Below are 21,889 nucleotides of genomic sequence, written 5' to 3'. Positions count from 1 at the left end.
ATTCATCAATGTATTGCAGCTCGTGGTGGGCACATCCTGTATTGATTGTTGTCCAAACTTGCGGTCAGATGGGTCTGAAAGTGTAATCATCGAAGCACAACTGAACACTCGTCCTGCATGTTCAATTGCAGCAATGTAGCACCACTCCTTCTGGGTGGTGCAATTTCCATTTTCTTCAGTGCACTACTCAATCATCCGAAGCTTCGCGGTAATGAACAACACATGTGCTCTTCATTTGGATTAGTCACCGATGGGCTATTTCCGATAACAGTCGATGTGCAGTTACGAAATATTCACGTTGGAACATGGATCATTATTATTATTATTATTATTATTATTATTATTATTATTATTATTATTAATGTTATTGTGTTACTTCCCACTACTTTTGACGGTTTTCGCAGACGCCGAGGTACCGAAATTTTGTCCTGCAGGAGATTTTTACGTACCAGTGAATCTATGGACACGAGGCTAACGTATCTGAGCACATTCAAATACCACCCGACTGAGTCAGGATTGAATCTGTCAGACTGGGGTCAAAAGACCAGCGCCTCAACCGTCTGAGCCACTCAGTTCGGTATTATCATTATTATTGTTACAGTACTCACCTCATCCCCGACACCGTATCAAGGAACGGGGCTAAGGGGTACACATACATACATACATACATACATATACATACATACGTGTACTAATTTGAAACCAATTAAATACAGACATGTCAGTTCATCGCTATTTTGTACAGTCTTATCACATCGAAATTAACAGACACACGTTTTTTCACAATATTTTATAATCCAAGCCACCTAAATGCTGAACAGCAGATGTGACAGCTAGCGCTATGTAATCAACCATTATAATCGTCAGAAAAAGCATAAAACTGGGTCATAAGGCTGTAACAAATTAGTAATTTTTCGAATCGGGATCTTTCGCTCTCCTCGTGAACGCAGGATTGTAATGTTTGAACTTGCGCACCTGAAATAGCTACATATTGCACACTTGCATGTCGATTTTCAACACATGTCCTCGGGGGCATGTAATCAGATTCTTCTATTTTAGTGCTTTCGGGCTCTTCTGTCATTTGTTGACATAGATTGACGGGTTGTTATTGATGTAGGAGTCATCAGTTCATAGACTGGTTTGATGTAGCCTTCCATGCCACCCTATCCTGCGTTAACGTTTTCATTTCTTCGTTACTACTACATCCTACATCTGCTCTAATCTGGTTGTCATATTCACACCTTGGTCTACTCCAACCATTCCTACCGCCTAAACTTCCCTCAAAAGCCATTCGAACAAGTCCTGGGTGTCTTAAGATATGTCCTATCATTATATCATTTCTTCTCTTCAAATTTAATCAAATCGATCTCATCTCACCAATTCTATTCAGTATCCCTTCATTTGTGACTAGTTTTACCTATTTCACCTTACGTATTCTTCTGTAAAACCACACTTCAAAAGTTTCTATTCCCTTTTGTTCTGAGCTACATATCGCCCATGTTTCACTTCCATACAATTCAGCACTCCAGACGAAAGTTATCAAAAACATCTTTCTAATTCTTATATCTATGTTCGAAGTGAGCAAGTATCTTTTCTTAATAAAGGCCTTCCTTGCCTGTACTAGTCTGCATTTAATGTCCTCCTTACATCTGCCATGGCTAGTTATTTTTCTACCCTAGTAACAATATTAATCTAATTCTTTTAAGACTTCATTTCCAAAACTAATATTTCCTGCGTCAGCTGACTTCGTTCCACTGCACTCCCTTACTTTTGTTTTCGATTTATTCATTTAATCTTGTACTCCTGCCAACGGCAATAGCCGTGTTGAAACACCGGATACCGTGAGGTCTCCGAAGTTAAGCAACATTGGGCGTGGTCAGGAGTTGGATGGGTCGCCACACGCTGTTGGTCGGGGGGTAAGGGAATGGAGGAGCGGAAAGGAACTGGCCACCCTACCGCACGTAAACTCCGGCTGAGGAACACCTCTGCGGAGGTTCGGACCTGCCTTCGGGCAGAATAACCCTTACCTTACCTTGTACTCCTTACCCAATATTCTGTCCATACCACTCAGCAATTTCTCCAGATCTTGCCAGACTCAGATAAAATAACAATATCTCATTTTTTAAAAATCCCTCTCCTTGATTGTGATTCCCTTTCCAAATTCCTCTTTGATTTCCTTTACCACCTGTTCTATACAAACCTTTGACAGTAGTATGAGGAGGACAAACTGCAGCTTTGCCGCTCTCCTATTTGAACTCCTACTTCTTTTTCAAAGCCGTTGATTCTTATCACCGCAGAGTGATTTTTGTACAGACTGTAGATAATACTTTTTTCTCGGTATCTCATCCCGATCACCTTCAGAATCTCAAATGGCTCGGTCAAATCAGCATTATCGAATGCCTTGTTTTAGATCTACGAACGTCATGTACGTGGACTTATCCTTTCTTTTTAATGCTACTTGTTCGGGGCGTCGACCCATGTGGATCTTTTACCCCTACTGGCACCATATTGTATGAAACTGCGTGAAATTGGAATGGCGGTAGTGTGGAATATTGTGTGTGAGGGAAGGAATATTAAGGACGTCACAAACACCCAGTCCCCAGGCCAGGGATATTAATCATTACAATTAAAAAACTCTGACCCGGCCTGGAATCGAACCCGGGGCCACCGGGTGACAGGCGGACACGTTGCCCCCTACACCGCGGGGCCGGACTTGTCCTCCTTAACTCGGTCCTCTAAGATATGACGTACAGTCAGGATTGTTTCACGTGTTCCTACGTTTCTTCTGAAGCCAAACTAATCTTATCCCGACACAACTTCATCTTATCTGTCCATTCTTTGTAAATAATACGTGGTAAAATTGTTCAAGCGTGAGGTACTAAACTAATGGCGCAGTAGTTTTCACACTAGTCAGCACCTGCTTTCCTTTTAATAGGTATAAACACATTCTTTCTGTGTTTCTTAATCTGTTTACACTCCAGGGTTGGTTTCTCCCTCGGACTCAGCGAGGGATACCACCTCTACCGCCTCAAAGGCAGTGTCCTGGAGCTTCTGACTCTGGGATGGGGATACAACTGGGGAGGATGACCAGTACCTCACCCAGGCGGCCTCACCTGCTATGCTGAACCGGGGCCTTGCGGGGGATGGGACGATTGGAAGGGATAGACAAGGAAGAGGGAAGGAAGCGGCCGTAACTTAAGTTAGGTACAATCCCGGCATTTGCCTGGAGGAGAAGTGGGAAACCACGAAAAACCACTTCCAGGATGGGTGAGGTGAGAATCGAACCCACCTCTACTCAGTTGACCTCCCGAGGCTGAGTGGACCCCGTTCCAGCCCTCGTACCAATTTTTTCAAATTTCGTAGCAGAGCCAGGAATCGAACCCGGGCCTCTGGCGGTGGTAGCTAATCATACTAACCACTACACCACAGAGGCGGACGGTATAAACACATTCTGCCTAAAATTAGATGGCACTTCTCCTGCATTACACATCTTACACACTAAATGCTAGTTTCTCCTAAGGCAGTCGGTAACTCTGATGGTATGCCATCAATTCCAGGAGGCTTGCTCCTATTTAGATCTCTCAAAACTCTGCCGAATTCTGACCTCGAAACTGGGTCTAATATTTCATCAACATCAACAGGCTCTTCTTGTTCCAGTACCATATCTACTTCTTTACCATGGTAACTGTCGGATATGTTCCTGCTACCTTTCTGTTTTGTCTTCTTTCCCCAGAAGTTGTTTTCCATCTGAGCTCTTAATATTCATACACCTATTTTTCTTTTCTACATAGGTTTCCTTGATTTTCCTGTATGCAGCACCCACCTCTTACGACCATGCAATCTTCAACATCTTTGCACTACTCTTTCACCCATTTTTTCTTAGCTGTCCTCCACTTTCTGTCTATTCCATTCTTTAATCGCCTGTATTCTTTCCTGTCCTTCTCATTTTCTGCATTGTTGTACTTTCGTCGTTCGTCAATCAGGCCTAGTATATCCTGAGTTATCCATTGATCCTTACTTGAACTTTCCTTTCTTACCAACCTTTTTTAAGCAACTCAATTGATATCATTCTTCACGACTATGCATTCTTTTTCTATTGTGTTTCGCTCAGCCTTTTCATTTAATCTTAGTCCAACATGTTCCTTGAAACAATCCCTCATTTTCGCTTCTTTCAACTTGTCTACATTCCATCCCATCTCATTGCATTCCATCCTTTCTTCAATTTCTTCAACTTCAAATGTCATTTCATGATCAACTGCAACGATCACGGCAGCAATTCCCTTTATAAATGTAAGATTTAGATACCGTATGCCATAGGAGATAATATTTAACACAAACAAAGTTGTGTTATTTGAACAGCTAATAGTCAGATGGAGCCGTCGAGCATATGGTATGTTGATATGGAGCGTCTGCTGCAGAATTCCGATATTTCACAGACCCCTGACATTGCGTCGCCGGTTCCAAGTTCATTCATCTATGGACAAATTGTCAACCATCATAAATATCAATAGCAGAAATATTTACTTGTAATTTTTGTCTATCGTACTACTGTACAGCTTTCAGTAAGTTGATGTACGTCAGAAAATTCTTATTCGTAACCATGGAAATTGTTTTATTATTGCATCGCAGTCGCTATAAAAGAACGTTATCTCATCAATAACGATGTCGGAGATTATGTGCGACCGTTAATGCCGCGGCCTTTTTTTCCCCTTTATGACTTGTTTGAAGTCTGTGAAAACATCTGCGCTACAACCTCTGAAGAAGTGATTGAAGTGTCAGAATATGTAGTCATCAACGGCATTGGAGGCAGACCAGCTCGTGGAAAATCGTCATGCAGACCTATCCTTATCTAAGATATGGAATGTACACTGACTGAGAAAATGTCATGGGATAGCGGAGCACTGATGCGCAGGTGCGTTGTCAGCGCACCACACGCCCCCTGTGCCAGCGGCAGTTGTATAGGAGACCCTGTGAGCAGTGGCTGTGCATGTGACAGATGTAACATTGATCGTCTTCGTGAGCTGACACCGTTCGAACGGGGTATGGTGGTCGGTGCTCGACGGATGGAAAGTGCTATTTCGGAAGTGGTGGGGGAATTTGGCTTCACACGATCAACCGTGTCCAGGGTGTATCTTGAATGGTTGAATGCGAGTGTTACCGTCCACAACAGACGAACGACCGGCCGTCCAGCCACCCTCGATGACCGTGACCGGCGACATCTGAGACTGATTTTCGATAGTGACAGACGGGCAACCGCGCAACAAATTACGGCTCAATTCAACACAGGCCGTGCTGAACACGTCTCCCAGTGGACAATCCGTAGGTACATGGGTTCTAAGGGGTATGGGAACCGGCGCCGCACACGGGTGCCACTGTTAATCCAACGTCATCGAGCACAACGACGCGCATTTGTCGCCATTTACCAGGGATGGACACTGGAACAATGGCGTAACGTGATATGGTCGGACGAATCACGATTTCAACTGCACCATGCCGATGCGAGGCACCGTGTATGGTGCAGACCACATGAAGCGATGGATCCCGCCTGCCTCAAAGGTGTGGTCCAGGGCGCTGGTGTCACTGTTATGGTCTAGGGCGCATTTTTCTGATATGAAATGGGCCCCCTAGTTGTTCTGGAAGAGACTTTGAATGGTACGCGGTACGTTGAGCTGCTCGGAGACCATCTCCACCCATTTTTGGCCTTCCAGCGCCCAGACGGTTCTGTGGTGTTTCAAGATGATAACGCGCCGCCACATCGCTCCCACGACGCCCGGGAATGGTTCCAGGAACATGAAGCGGAGGTCCAAAGACTGCCATGGCCTCCCAGGAGCCCCGATATGAACCCTATCGAACAAATCTGGGATGCCCTGGAACGCAGGCTCCGTGCCATAGATCCTGCACCCACGAACAGACCAGCATTGGCAGCCGCTCTGCAAACGATTTGGTTTCAGCTGCGTCCAGAGGACTACCAGGAACGTATCGACTCACTTCCACGGCGTCTCACTGCAGTTCGCAGGGCCAGAGGAGGCCCCACACGCTATTAGGTGACTGTCCCATGACATTTGCTAAGTCAGTGTATATAACCACATTATAGGAGGTTTGCATAGAACTAAAAGCACTGTTGAGGGCTAGCACAGTAATTTTCGAAAACCGATCATTTCTCACCCTATTTCAATGTGGAGATCCACCGTCACTACAGAAAGGTCAAATAAGCGATGATGTTTTAATCACTCAATGGCTGGACATAGGAGACTAAAACTAGGTGTTAAGATGAGGTATGCCTACCATGAGCTCACAGATATGCAAAAAGGAATACAATATATATATATATACCAGAAAAAACACGAAGTACGTAGTTACTTCGTGCTTCAGAGGGTTACAATGCAAACTGAAACTGTATCCAAAAAATGTCAAAGATGACATGAGAGAAGATGAATAAATTCACCGAAGTATTTACGGACAGAATTTTATGCCACTTAGACCAGCGGTTATATTTGTGTGGATACTCCAACATACACATCTTGGTATTCGACCAGAAGACGTAGACATTCTGACTGTGAACATTACCTCTTTTTAGTTAAACTGACTGAATCCGTGTCGCGGAACCTTGCTTGAGAATCGCTGTTCTAGGCTGACATTAAAACCTTTAGATAAGGGTCTCTGGAAGGGAATAATTATCTTGCATGTTTTCGGTTCATACCTTAATTTGCCTAATCTTGCTACTGAGGAAGGTAATCCGGAAACCACAGAAAAATAAAAATAAGGAAAACCTAACCACTGGAAGGAAATTAAGAAAGGGAAAGAAAATAGGTTTCACAAGGACACAGTTTCCTTTCTACTCCTCTCATATTTCAAATTCACACTACCGGTACTATATAAACAAGAACAGGTAAATTCTGAGGGACCACGGCGAGCAAGTATCTCGCCGGATGTAATAAGAAAATAAAGACGGTCTCACGGTCTCCCCTATAGCACTCCCTCTCGGAGCCTTTCCACCTCACCCCAAGTCCTCCCTCTGCCGCTAGTTTCCCACATCACCCCTCACTCAGTCTTTAGGTCACTGCTTCCGTTCTAAGACTGGGCCAGTAAAGTGGATATTACAGCTGAATTCTGCATGAGATTAACAATGTGAACCCTCGGATAAACCTCCACGCTACGTAACATGATACTGAGTGATATTTTCTACCTGAGATTTATCAAAATATATTATATAATCGAATGGATCACACACCACCCACTCCTCCACCCATAGCACAACAGTCCCGAGGGACCTTGGCCTACCAAGCGACCACTGCTCAGCCTCTAAGACTTACAGATTACGAGTAGTCGTGTGGTCGGCACAAACCGAGTGGATAGCTTGCGAATAATTCGTGCTCAAGGTCACAAGTTCAATCCTGTCTTACTGACTACGGTAAAGCTGTAACAGAAATGGGAGCGCCGAATTAACGCCTAAGTTGGCTGCATTGCATCAAATATAAATGACACTCTATGAGCAGTACAGGCCATAAGATTTCGTAAGTAGTAGTAGTAGTAGTAGTAGTAGTAGTAGTAGTAGTATCATCCTTATTATACGTATATCATCATTTATCCCAATAACACCAGTCAGTATGTTCGACAGCCCCGGCTATATTACCGGCGTACCGTCACGAGGTGAAAGGTGTGACATGAACTTCTACATATTGTATTAATTGTCCAGCTTTATCTTATTTATTTTATCAAAATTGCTATGTTCATTATGCTTGTATTTCATTCTGTGCCGTAGCACCGATGAAATAAGGTTATGTTTTTTATTCTTCTTTACATATCGCGAATTTTTAAGTATTCTAAGAAACGAAATATAAATTATTTTATCCTATTTTTTACACCATAGTTTTGCTTATAGGTGTATTTCTACTTCCTGCCTCTGTGTATGTGCTATGCGGTTTCTTGTTATCGTTACCACAACTTCTTTATACATGCTTTTCCCAAAACTGCTGGGGTAGCAACATTTTACCTGCCCTTTATTACTATATTACGTTGTTTTGGTACTTGTCCCTGTATGTTAGTGCTTCTTCAACTTTATAACTTTCTTCCAATATCGAAACACCGAACCATTATTATACTTCACATCGAAGAATGTAGGTCCAGCGTCTTGCGATTATTTCAGCTCTGACACAGCTGTGCTCTGATGTAGTTCGGAAAACGTTATTGTTGATCAGCCTTCTTATTATCTATTATTAGACTATTTTAGTGATGTATCCATACGCTAAATAAATAAATAAAGTAGAATATTTGATTTTCCTAAACAAATTATGTACGGAGTGTTTCATCGACGACCGGGTGAGATGGCCGTGCAAGCTGTGAGCTTGCATCCGGGAGATAGTCGGTTCGAGCCCCACTGTCGGCAGCCCTGAAAGTGGTTTTCCATGGTTTTCGATTTTCACACCAGGCAAATGCTGGAGCTGTACCTCAATTAAGGTCACGGCCTCTTCCTTCCCACTCCTAGCCCTTTCCTATTCCATCGTCGGCATAAGACGTATATGTGCCGGTGCGACGTAAAGCAAATTTAAAAAAAGGTTCTATCGACGAGTAGAAGTAGTGAAAGCATTGAGCCCAAAATAATAAAAATCAGGGCACAAAGATCGTTCATGACTGCAATCGTACGTGTCCCGGAAAAGGTACAGGAATCTAGCTACAATGTATTCAAAGCCGAACTTTTCGTAAAGTCCATAAAGCCACACACACAATAGCTGAAACTTTCTTAATGTCTACTTGCGAGGAGATGGTGAAATTTCAAAGATTCCTCTCTGTGTTGACTCATTCAGTCGTTGAGTTAATGACATGTTCAGTGATATTGAAGACATAATGAAGAAGAAAATCATCACAAGTCAGAAGTTTTCAGTTCAGATTGATGAGTCCACCACACAACTCCTTGCTTATATTATTTACAGCAATAGAGATATAACTGCAAATAATTGTTTCTTTAATTACTTTGTTTGGAAAGAACTTCCGCGTGAGTCACCGATGAAAAAATATTGTATGCGACAAATGAATGTATGCTCCAAAATGAATTAAAGTGAAGGGGTTTTGTTAGTCATCGTATAGACCCACTTCTATGTCAGGTCGAGTGAAAGGATTTGGTAGCTCAACTATGCGAAGTTAATCATCACATTCGAAGTGATCACTGTTTTATTCACTGTGAGCTCGCCATCGCTGCTAAATATTTGAATTTTTTTCTGTATGTTTTGCTGTGCGAAGTAGTAAAACTTGTGAATTTCGCCATATCGCGACCCCTAAATTCAAGGCTATTTTTCGCTTTGCGTCAGGAAAAGCGATCAGAATACACTACAGTCCTGCTATGTACAGAAGTACGGTGGTCATCCGGAAGAAGAGTGTTACGGTGGATACTGGGCATGCGTGCGGTGATTTACTTGTAGACTAGCAGTTACCCGCGGCTTCGGTCACGTGGATTTCGTAATTCGTTAAAAGTAATCGTACCTCGGTACTGTACTACGACATTGTCTGAAAATCCCTATAGTATAAAACCTCACCGAAAAGTTGAATTTCATTTACCCCAGGAATTCTGCGTAAACCACGTTTGTGGTATTGCCTCTTGGGGCTAAGATGACCATGCGATACAGAACTGTACATGTGAGGAACAGTTTCCTCTCAAGTCGAAAAAAACAAACAAAAGAAACCAACATGTTTCTCTATTTTTAAAAGAGATTACAAATGCCTATTTCCACGTCTGTAACATCTTAGTTTTTGAGATATTAGTATTCCCATAAAAATAATTCAACCCATTTATCAGTCCTTCCGCCACCTCAACACCAACCTCCACCTAAATGGATTTTCAGAAAGTATATATATATATATATATATATATACACATTTTTCTTTCTTTTTAAAGGAGATTCCAAATACCGATTTTCACATCTGCAACACTTCTCTTTTTGAGATATAAGTGCCCTCGTAAAAATCACCTCTTTTTTCACTCCTTTTCACTCCCGTTTAGGGCCTTTTTCCGAAAACAAAAGAGCACGTTCCTGTATTTTTAAAGGACTTTCCAGATTCAAAGTTTCACATGTGTAACATGTTAAGGTTTAGACATACACTGTTGATACACCGATACTCATTTTAAAAATTCACCCACTTTTTCAATTCATTCCACCCCTTCAGTGGATCTTCCGAAACCAAGAAATACGTGTTTTTTAAGCAGATTCCAAATACCAGTTTTCACGTCTGTAACATCACTTTTGAGATATAAGTATCCTCATAAAAGGAATTCAAACTCTTTTTCATTTCTTTCCACCCCCCTCCGCTCCCCTTAAGTTGACTTTCCGAAAATGATAAATACGTGTTCCTTTATTTTAAAGGAGATTCCAAATACCAATTTTCACGTCTGTAACATCTTTAGTTTCTTAGATACAAGTATCCTCATACAAATAGTTCAACTAATTTTTCATCCCCCCCCCCCTAAGTAATTTTCCGTAAAAAGAAGGATATGTGTTTCTTTTGAAAGACGATTCCAAATACAAAATTTCATGTCTGTAACATCATCAGCTTTGAGATAAAAATAATTCAACTCCCTTTTTCACCCCAACCCCGGGTAAGGTGATTTCCCTCCCCCCACAAAAATGCGTTTCTTTATTTATAAACGAGCTCCCAAATACCGATTATCATGACTGTGACATCTTCAGTTGATATATATTCTCATAAAAAATTCAACTCCTTTTTTTCACCCCCACCCCAGAGTTTACTTTTCCCAAAATTCTTTTTTCTTTATATTTACCGTACATTCCAAATGCCAATTTTCACGTCCGTAATATCTTTAGTTTTTTAGATATGAATATCCTCATACAAGTAAACAAGTAATTCAACTACCTTTCAATTCCTTCACCCCTCCTTAAATGGATTTTCCGCAAGAAAATAATCCATATTACTCTATTTTTATAGGAGATTCCAAATACCAATTTTCACGTATGCAACATCTTTAGTTTTTATATATAAGTATCCTCATACAAAGAATTCAACTAAATTTTAAATTCCTTCACGCCCCCTTAAGTGGATTTTCCGAAAACAAAAGAATAGGCTACATATTTCTTTATTTTTAAAGGTGACTCCAAAGACCAATTTTCAGCTGTGTAACATCTTCCGTTTTTCAGATATCACTATCGTAATGGAAAGATTTCAACGCACTTTTCAGTTCCCCCCTCCTAAGTTTCCCAGAAAGAAAAATTACATGTTTCTTTATTTCTAAAAAAATTAATAATACCAATTTTCACGTCTGTAGCAATTTTCGTTTATGCGATATACTGTAAATATAGTCTTTTTAAAATTCACCCCCTTTGTCACTCCTGTTCACCCCCCCCCCCCATTAATTGGATTTTCCAAAAACAAAAAGATACGGTACGTGTTTCTATACTTTTAACGAAGATTTCAAATACTAATTTTCATGTCTGTAACATCCTCAGTCTTTTAGATATAAGTACCTTCATAGAAGGTATTCAACACATTTTGCACCTTTTTTCACTTCCCTTAAGGGGATTTCCCGAAGACGAAGAAATACATGTTTCTTTATTTTTAAAGGAGATTCTAAATGCCAATTTTTACGTCTGTAAACTTTTAAGTTTTTGAGAAATAGGTATGCTCATTTAAAATACTCGCCCCCTTTTCACCCTCCTTAGCGACGTAATATCCAAACATGCTCCCGTAGTAAGCACCTACACTCTAATATAAATATATGCCAGGAACTTCACTTCTTTACGTCCTGTAGTTTTGGTTCAGCGATGATGAATCAGTCAGTCAGAAGTCAGTCGGGACATGTTATTTTATATACAGAATGATAGGGGTATACTTGCAGATATTTTGTTAGTCGGCAAGAAAAATATCTCTCACAATGTATGCTATAAACTTTTTACCTTGTCCTATTAGTTTTCTCATAACTGAGCCAAGTATTTCAGGACCTAATGTGTTTTGAACGGCCGTAGCAGGATTCACCGGTTATGTCATTCTGCCCTCGTGTAGTGGAAGTACAGTAGCAGAGTATAGAGGTTGTTGAACCTGTTTCTCATCGCAGGACAACACAAGTTGTTGTGCACTTAGCCTAAACGCTTGGAAAGTAGGGGAGGTTGACTCACGTGCCAGGCCACTTGCTGTACTCGAAAACTGGTCTAGGGTACTCTGAGTCAAAAGTGCACATAATCCTTACAGAAGTATCCACTCTTGTACCTTCTCATGTTGCCACCGAGTATTATTTTGTACTCGTTTACGTACAGTACGTGACGTCGAAGATCCGTACCAGCACATCCATGTGAATCAGGTGTTGTGCTGTTTTGTGTGATTTATAAGACGTCAATAGCATTACTCAGTGATCCAAGCTGACAGAAATGAAGGGAAATAGTTAATGATTAAATGAAAATTGGGCGCAACATTTGTGCTGTTATTGTGACAGTCAACGATGAATTTCTGACAATAGACCATGCGAGTTTTATATGCTATATTCATAATATCTTCAGGCCAATGAAAGGACGGTGGACACTGAAAGAAAAGGCTGTAAGTATTCAGTGAAATTGTTATTAATGAGAAAAATTTCTAAAACCGTAGTTGCATCCATGCGTGAACATTGCTCGAAAGATAAAGAGCTACTATGGAATTGCCGCCGGGTATTTGTAATAGCTTATCACTGGACAGTAAGTGCAGATAGGTAAAATGACTGTAATTGACCCGTTTAATTAGAGCTTCACCGAGCTCGATAGCTGCAGTCGCTTAAGTGCGGCCAGTATCCAGTATTCGGGAGATAGTGGGTTCGAAGTCCACTCTCGGCAGCCCTGAAGATGGTTTTCCTTGGTTTCCCATTTTCATACCAGGCAAATACTGGGGCTGTACCTTAATTAAGGCCACGGCCGCTTCCTTCCCACTCCTAGCCCTTTTCTGTCCCATCGTCGTCATAAGACCTCTCTGTGTCGGTGCGACATAAAGCCAATAGCAAAATAAGAAAAAAATAGAGCTTCCGTAATAATAATGTTACTAATAATAATTGTACCGGGCGGTACACCTCTATGCCGCAATTTTAAATCTTCCGCCAATAAAGTACTTCTCTACCGGAGAAACTCTGAACTTTAACAACTGAATTAATTCAACAGTTCCTGAGAAGATGCCACTGTGTGTATTTCGATTTGTTTTTGTTCTTTTGGTGGATCAAGAAGTGTGGACATTCTCTCATAGATGTCACTGCCTAAAAAAATAAAACTAGGATTATGCACCCTAGTGCGAATGAATGAACTTTCTCCAAGAAATTTTGTATTCAAAAGTTTTTGTCTTTACTAAATTTTGTTCTTTCATTTGTGGGTTGGCAATATTAAGCTTTCTTTCCGCCAGTTTTGAATTTAGCCAATCAGTAACTTCTGTAATTAATTTTCCTCCAATCCTAGACTTCTTCGAATTTCCATGTGTAACTCTTAGCTACCCAATAAAGTTGAGAGGGTGTGTCTTTATTATTCATGAAAGGTCTATAATCTTCCACGAGGGTTTAAAACTGCTGATTTTCTGGGCTCTTCGCCACTCGAACAACATCTAGCTCTGTGTGTGAATATGTAGCATGGGGGCGGGAAGCGCCCTTTCTTCTGGCAGCAGTTCTTCAACAAGGTAATGGCCGTTTAACATCTTTATTTCTTGCCAGCTCAGTAGTTCATCTCTCGGGGCAGGTCCGAAAACTTTAATATTAAACTATCCTTTGAAACATGTAAACCTTTCCTGTCTTTTCATATAACCTTAACTGTAAATAGGGGATAGAGGGTGCCTTTCCCTCTCGAGCTCCCCTTCATCTTGAATTTGAGGTGACTACGTTTTTGTAACCGTTCTTCTATTCCTTCTTAATGTGTTAAATTTATTCTGTATTCGTGTCACCTCCATAGTATGGTAATAGCCCCTGCTAATCGACCTAGCGCCACTTAGGTTTTAACAAGCTTCATGTAGGGAGTGCAAGGTTACGCCTCCACTCATCTTGGTATTGTGGGGCAATTTAATTAATCTGTTCTTTTCCACGAAGGCCCAGTAGATGGGGTACGAGATACCCCTGTTTATATTTGTGAGTTGTGCCTTGATGGCAGTGAATTCTGAAGTCTAGGTAATGCCTTTAATAGGCTTGAAAAATTGAGAGCGGGTTAGCTCTTTTCTCTTTTGGTAAACGTGCCTCAGAGAGGCTTGAGATTTAAAGGTGGGAGCAAACGCTCCATTGTATTGAGGAAATTTCTGCCCTTTGGTAAGATGTCGATTGTGAGCTGAGTGCTCAGGAATTGTAAAAATTAGGGCTTGTGGCCCAGATTGTCAAAGTCTATCTAAATCTTGGCTTTCTTGATCTTGTACCTGATTTAACTTGTTGTTATTTGTTGTTTGTTCAAAGTCTATATCAATCTGTTAAGTTTGGCTGTTCTGAAAATATAACCTTTATTTAAATTTTAATTCATCTTTCGAACTTGTAGTTAGACCCATTACAGCCCGCACCTTCTTTTCACCTCTGCTGATCCACCAAAACCTCGGAATAATAATAATAATAATAATAATAATAATAATAATAATAATAATAATAATAATAATAAAGTCTTTACGTTCCGCAAACTAATTTTCACAGTTTTTGGAGACGCTGAGGTGCCAGAATTTTGTACCGCAGTGTTTGTAATTAAAGCAAATCTACAGACCCGAGACAGAACCGCCATCGAACCTGCCAAGGTGGGATCAGAAGACCAGCGCATTATCATCCGAGCTACTCAGCCCGGCAATAGAGCTTAGAGTAAGTTGGTTGTGCGGTTAGGGACGCGCAGCTGTGAGCTTGCATTCTGTAGATAGTGAGTTCGAACTCCACTGTCTGCAGCCATGAAGATGGTTTTGAGTTGTTTCCCATTTTCACACCAGGAAAATGCTGGGGCTCTACCTTTTTTAAGGCCTCGAACGCTTCCTTCCCACTAATATGCCTTTTCTGTCCCATCGTCGCCATAAGACCTATCTGTGCCCGTGCGACGTAAAACAATTTGTAAGTACATGTTTCAGTAATTTGAGAGATTAATAATAATTCGGACTTGTTGACAGTTCACTATTTTCTTTAGTGTTTTCTGACAGATTACGAGCTACAGAGTTTGTGTGTGGCAATTAACTTTTATTTTCATAATAGTAATAGACTACCGGGCGAGTTGGCCGTGCGCGTTGAGGCGCGCGGCTGTGAGCTTGCATCCGGGAGATAGTAGGTTCGAATCCCACTATCGGCAGCCCTGAAGATGGTTTTCCGTGGTTTCCCATTTTCACACCAGGCAAATGCTGGGGCTGTACCTTAATTAAGGCCACGGCCGCTTCCTTCCAACTCCTAGGCCTTTCCCATCCCATCGTCGCCATAAGACCTATCTGTGTCGGTGCGACGTAAAGCCCCTAGCAAAAAAAAATAGTAATAGACTAACACAGTTTTAATAATTTAATAATAATAATAATAATAATAATAATAATAATAATAATAATAATAATGCTTACGTCACCGAGCTCGATAGCTGCAGTGGCTTAAGTGCAGCCAGTATCCAGTAATCGGGAGCCCTGAAGATGGTCTTCCGTGGTTTCCCATTTTCACTCCAGGCAAATGCCGGGGCTGTACCTTAATTAAGGCCACAGCCGCTGCCTTCCATTTCCTAGGCCTTTCCTATCCCATCGTTGCCAAAAGACCTATCTGTGTCGGTGCGACGTAAAACAAATAGCAAAAAAAAGATGCTTACGTCACAATGAAGACGCGCTGTGTCGAAATTTTGCCCGCACGTATTCTTGAACATGCCTATAAATCTACCGATCAGAAGCGGACGTAGTTGAGCACATTCAAGTACCACCAGACTGAGCCAGCATCGGGCCTGCTAAGTTCATCAAACCAGTGCTTGAACCGACTAAGCCACTCAGCCTGGCAAAATTTATTTTGATTCGTTTAACAGGCACTGCAAAATCAGCAGTAAGCTAGAATGCTTTCATTTACCATTACACATGTTCTTTTCGTTTGGAAGCACGGAATGAAGGTACGTTTAATTTATTTACTTTTATAACGTGTCCCTTATTGGTATGAAGGAAACCGTTCGATGTGCTTTGACAATACAATTCCGATACTACTCATCCTATCCCATGCATTTTTTGGTTGACGTAAGAAACTTTGTTGACGTACACGTCAACACGCTTTTGCCTAGAAGACTAACCGGACACCTTAAATGTTTTGTGTTTGAGCTACTGTATGTTGTGCATTTTAACAAAATGAAGAAATGAAGTCCGGGGTGTTTCAGCATACGGCGTGTTGGTCTCCCAAAAATCCATGATAATGAAATCACACTGTGTGAGAATATTCAACGCAAGCAGTTCGACAAAAGGACTAGACGTATCATGTGCCGGTTCCGTAGTCTGCTGCCCCCTACATGAAACCGGACTAGATGTTTGAGCTGCCTGCCTTACCTTACCTTCACTTAAATAACAGCTGTCAGAGAGGCGAATTATCGTCCGTACTAGTCGTACGTGAGTTACGTCGTAGTAGTAGTAGTAGTAGTAGTAGTAGTAGTAGTAGTAGTAGTAGTAGTAGTAGTATTTTAATAATGTCAGCGTATGAAAACCACGAATACCATGATATGCTGCTAGTGTATCGTGAGGCAGAACAGAATACGGGTCGCGCTCCATGAATCTATCGGGAAAGGTTTCCCAACAGACGGGTGTCGAATCCAGCAACGATAATTGCTGTACTGGAGGGTATTCGCGATACAGGTTGTGTTATATCATACTATGAAAAGCGAGGGCCTGAACGGCCACGTGTAATCCTAGAAGCGGAAGAAGATATCCTGACAATAGCAAACGATGATCCCAGACCATACGTAGGACACTGCATGAAGAGCGAATGCATTCTTACCACATTCAACGGGTGCTGTGTTTTTCACCAGCTGATTACCTTTTTTACAACTTGATGCACGTCGCCACGACACAGATAGGTCTTACGGCGACAGATGTATCTAAGGGCTAGGATCGAGAAGGATGCAACCGTGGTGTTAAGGTAAAGCCCTAGCATTTGCCTGTGTGAAAATGGGAAACCACGGAATACCATTGTCAGGGCTGCTGACAAAGGGGTTCGAAACCACTACATCCCTGTCACTGGTTAATTGATCAAGCACACAATCCAGATTTTCTGTCAAGTGCATTAGTAACACATGTGGCAATTTATACACAAGGAGTGTTTGATGTTTACATAAATCACTCATGGTCTGTGGAGCATCCCCTCTCAGTATGCCAAGGCAAGTTCTAGCACCGGCTCTCAATATCAGGATGGATGCAGTGGGAGGTGTTTTAGTTGGACCAATCGTCTTTTTATTAGCGTTATTTTGCTTTACATCGCACTAACTATTTTATCGTTTCCTGAAACGCCGAGGTACTGAAATTTAATACTGCAGGAGTTCTCTTACGTGCCAGTATCTCTACGACACGAGGCTGACGTATTTGTGTACTATCAAATACCATCCGACTGAGCCAAGATCGAACCTGCCAAGAGTGGAGGTCGGAAGGTCAGGGCCTCAACCGTCTGAGACACACAGACCGGTACCAATTATCTTACTTGCATATTTGATCGTTGTAGCTTTCCTGATGGCGACGATAGGACAGGAAAGTGATAGGATCGGGAAGAAAGCGACCGTGGCCTTCATGAAGTTACAGCCCCAGCATTTGCCTGGTGTGAACATGGGAAACGTCGGAAAACCATTTTTAGGGCTGCCGACATACCGGTTCGGACCCACTATATCCCACTCATGGACTGTGGAACATCCCCACTCAGTAGGACATGGCAATTTCCAGCACCGATTCTGAATTAATATCTGGATGGGTGTTATCTTGCTCCTGAAGATACAGTACGTAACTGGAGCTTTCAGAGGACGTGTCGCTTCGACTACGCAGAACCACGTGGATTTTACAAGATGGTACAGACATTTCCTCAATGGTGGACAGGACGATTTGGAACTATCAATTGACCAGCCAGATCTCCAGACCTTATTTCAATGTATTTTTATGTCTGGAGGACATGAACATCGAAGTATATCGAACTGACGTAACCACTTCGGATGACCTCCATGAACGCATTTTTTTAAGCAGCAGAGGATATTCTGAACAACCCTGGTGTCTTGGCTCGAATACGTTGCAACTGGATTCGAAGAACTGAAGCCTGTAGAGAATCCCAGGGTGGTCACTTTGAAAAATTGCTACGAGTTTCACTTTGATATGTCAGATTTTACGCCATTTCTGCATCGTATTGACTTGGGAGTACAGTACAGAAACGATGTTGTATTTTGAGTCCCGATAGTTCGATATTCTCATATATCCCAGCGGAAAAATTGAAGTACCGGCAACAAAAATAATAAATCTAGAGTTTCAGTGCGCGAGTGCGTTGTACGTGGCGAAAGCTGAAAACAACACACGGAAGATGTGCTTTTCAAAACGCTAGACATTGACCTTGAACGCAGTACGGCAGTTCCTCAATCCTACCATGCACGTGGTTTGGGTCCATTACGTGTGTTCGAGCAGTTTATATTTTGTTTTTTATTCATTATGAGTTAAAACAGAAGACACTTTGTATTATAAGGTCGGTTGACCTTAAAACAGCAAACATCATCATCACCACCACCACCACCATCATTATCACATTTTAAAAAATCAATAGAATGCTTGTTTTATGGTTTTTTTGCTAGTTGCTTTACATCGCACCGACACATATAGGTCTTATGACGACGATGGGACAGGGAAGGGCTAGGAGTGGGAAGGAAGCGCCCGTGGCCTTAATGAAGGCACAGCCCCAGCATTTGCCTGGTGTGAAAATGGGAAACCACGGAAAACCATTTTCAGGGCTGCCGACAGTGGGGTTCGAACCTGCTATCTCCCGAATACTGGATCATCACTACTGAAATAGGAACTACAAGTTAACGTTTAACTTCTGAAGGTTGCCTAGAGCATTTGTTTTTATTTACAAGAGACAATTTTAAATTTATTTTAGTGTAAGGCAATCTGTATGTTTTAGTTTTCTAAACTGCTGTCGTGTAATGTTTAACACAGGTAAATTTTCCGTGTACGCAGGCGTTTACGTGTACGGTCGTAAATCCGTGCTTTTCTATTCGAGGTAGTCTTGTTACCGTCCACATGGAATTACAGAGCCCCTACTGTATATTAGTTCATTCCTTTCTACAACAGAGTGTTACTATTACGACTGCATTTCCTACGACCACGCCACTCTTATGTCTGTCACTAATGCGAGCCTTGCTCGGCTATGTCCTGCTTGACTATGTCCAGGATAGCTGACGTAACGATATCCGACTAGATCTCAGTGCTCATTATTTTTGTACGTGCGTTAACTACGCCTTTCTGTTTTCGTAATGATTTTAGTTTTGAGTTCTCGTGGGATTCAAACAACGCTGATACGCTATGTCAATCTACCCTTCATTGGAATTGACGGACGTCGCCATCTGACGTATCATGAAATTGCAAAAAAAAAAAAAAAAATAATAATTCTATAGCTTAAATCTAAGTTGATCTTTGTTACTATGGAAAACATCAATAACACATCATATTAACATTAATTAATGTAATTTATTCAAGGAAGTAAGAATTAATTGTACGAGAAAGGTAAAATGTGAGAATTAAGTTTACAATTTCATTAATATTCGTTCTCCTCATATGTAATAATCATTCGTGCTCATATAATTGGCATCAATTATGCTATTTGGCCTCTTGCCTCCCCCATCATTCACTATTTTTACAATGTATCACAATTGAAATGGATTAAATTATTAATTATATCCAATAAAATATCCATTAAAATACATAAATTGCATCTTCACATGGGAAATTGGTTGTATCGAACTGGAGGATCATTCTGTACATTATTATAAAGTTTATTTTCAATAATCACCTATATCGCAACATGTTTCCTTATTTTACATTAGTTTTCATTAATTTTGTTTATGAAAAGTTTTGTTAACACAAGATTGATATTTTATTTTTGTAGCATTTCATTATAAGCTTCTGGAAAAGATTTCTCACTCGTCAGTACAAATCTGCTTCTATTTAAGTTGAACTTACTATGTTAACCTTCATCATACTTTATATCAATTCATTTTAACGTAAATAATCATTGGATGTGTAACAGAATGATACAATTCTGAAATGTGACCAAGTATATTAATAAATGACCTAATGTGCGGAGTTATTATAATTATCCTGTCTAGAGAAAATCATTTTGATGATGATGATGATGATGATGCTTGTTGTTTAAAGGGGCCTAACATAGAGGTCATCGGCCCCTAATGGTACGAAATGAGGCGAAATGGAATGACAAATTAAAAGTCCAAAATTCTCCACTGACCAGAATTCAAAACGTGAGGACGAAGAATGAATGGATGGACATGAATTTAAAACAGTCGGTGGATGCGACCCGCATTGCCTTACATTCACAGAAACTGGCGTAAAACAATAGGATTACTGACCAAGGGACTGCTGCTATAGCATGACACTGAATCGATGATGCTTGCAGTCTAAAGGGGGTCCAAAATCCAGGTTAACGGCCCCTCATAACGTTACTTATTGCTAGGAAACTAGAACCGTGGTATCTGTCCTGTTGCGGTACTAATCAAAAGTAGCAGAGACTCGCGGTATTCCACACATTATGGTACTACTCAAATGTTATGAAATTCGACATATAATACAGACCTATTGGTTTTATCACATTGCGGCGCCATTTACAGGCAACGCAAACCTATGGTGTTTATCACATAAGAGTACTAAGCACAGGGACCTGCCTATCCCGTGGTGTTCCTCGTATAGTGGGCACTAATCATAGGCAAGGCAGAACCATGCTAGCTATCATCTCATGGTCCTGCTCATATGGTGGTACTAATAACAGGTACTGCAAAAGCCGACCGCACGGTGCTCCTGTGTGCTACTAATCACAAACCTATTTGGTACTTAATATAGTGGTACTACGAGCAAGTAAAAGCGAGCCATGATGTTCTCCGCGTGGTGGTACTAATCACAAGTAGTTTCATGGTTCCAAGACAATCATCCCTTGGTCGCCCCTTTTAGTGGCCTCTTAAGACAGGCAGGGTACACCGTGGGTGTATTCGTCTGCATCCCCAACCCACAGGGGGTTGTGTGTTTGGTCCGCGAGAGGTATTTTATTTCCCTCAAGTCCGCCGGCAAGCCGGTTAGGACCCTCCTATCCGCCACCTGGAACGGGCCACGTGGGAGTATCACCTCTCCCCCTGCTACACCAGCGAAGTCTGCTAGGGGCTTTACGTCGCGCCGACACAGATAGGTCTTATGGCGACGATGGGATAGGAAAGGCCTAGGAGTTAGAAGGAAGCGGCCGTGGCCTTAAGGTACAGCCCCAGCATTTGCCTGGTGTGAAAATGGGAAACCACGGAAAACCATTTTCAGGTCACCAGCGTAGTAGGTTCGTGGAAAATCATTTTTAAGACACTATATAGTACATACCCTCAATTATATTTATCGCACAATATGATAGTAATTATCCATGTTAATCTCCGATAAGCCATCATTACTTTGGAAAAATTGAATTTTAAAAGAGTAATATTAAGTTAAAATATTCTTATAAGAATTCCTTCTAGATGATCTCGTCCTACAATGACATTCCATACGTATATGTATGTATTACCACGTCACCATTAAATCTAGGATATGGATTCTCAGTCAATATATTCCTACTGTATAATAAACATATATGATCCTGCTGTGCGTCAATATTCCTTTCCTTACTCTTCAAATAAAACATTCATATCTCATATCTCGTAGTAGTATTACATATTCATTCAACAAATTCTTCATTCACAACATATAACATTGTTATGTTTCCATCATA

The sequence above is a fragment of the Anabrus simplex genome, chromosome 2, assembly GCF_040414725.1.
Source record: "Anabrus simplex isolate iqAnaSimp1 chromosome 2, ASM4041472v1, whole genome shotgun sequence".
In the NCBI taxonomy this organism is placed as follows: Eukaryota; Metazoa; Arthropoda; class Insecta; order Orthoptera; family Tettigoniidae; genus Anabrus; species Anabrus simplex.
The sequence above is the reverse complement of the archived record's forward strand: the minus strand, read 5'-3'. Positions refer to the sequence as shown.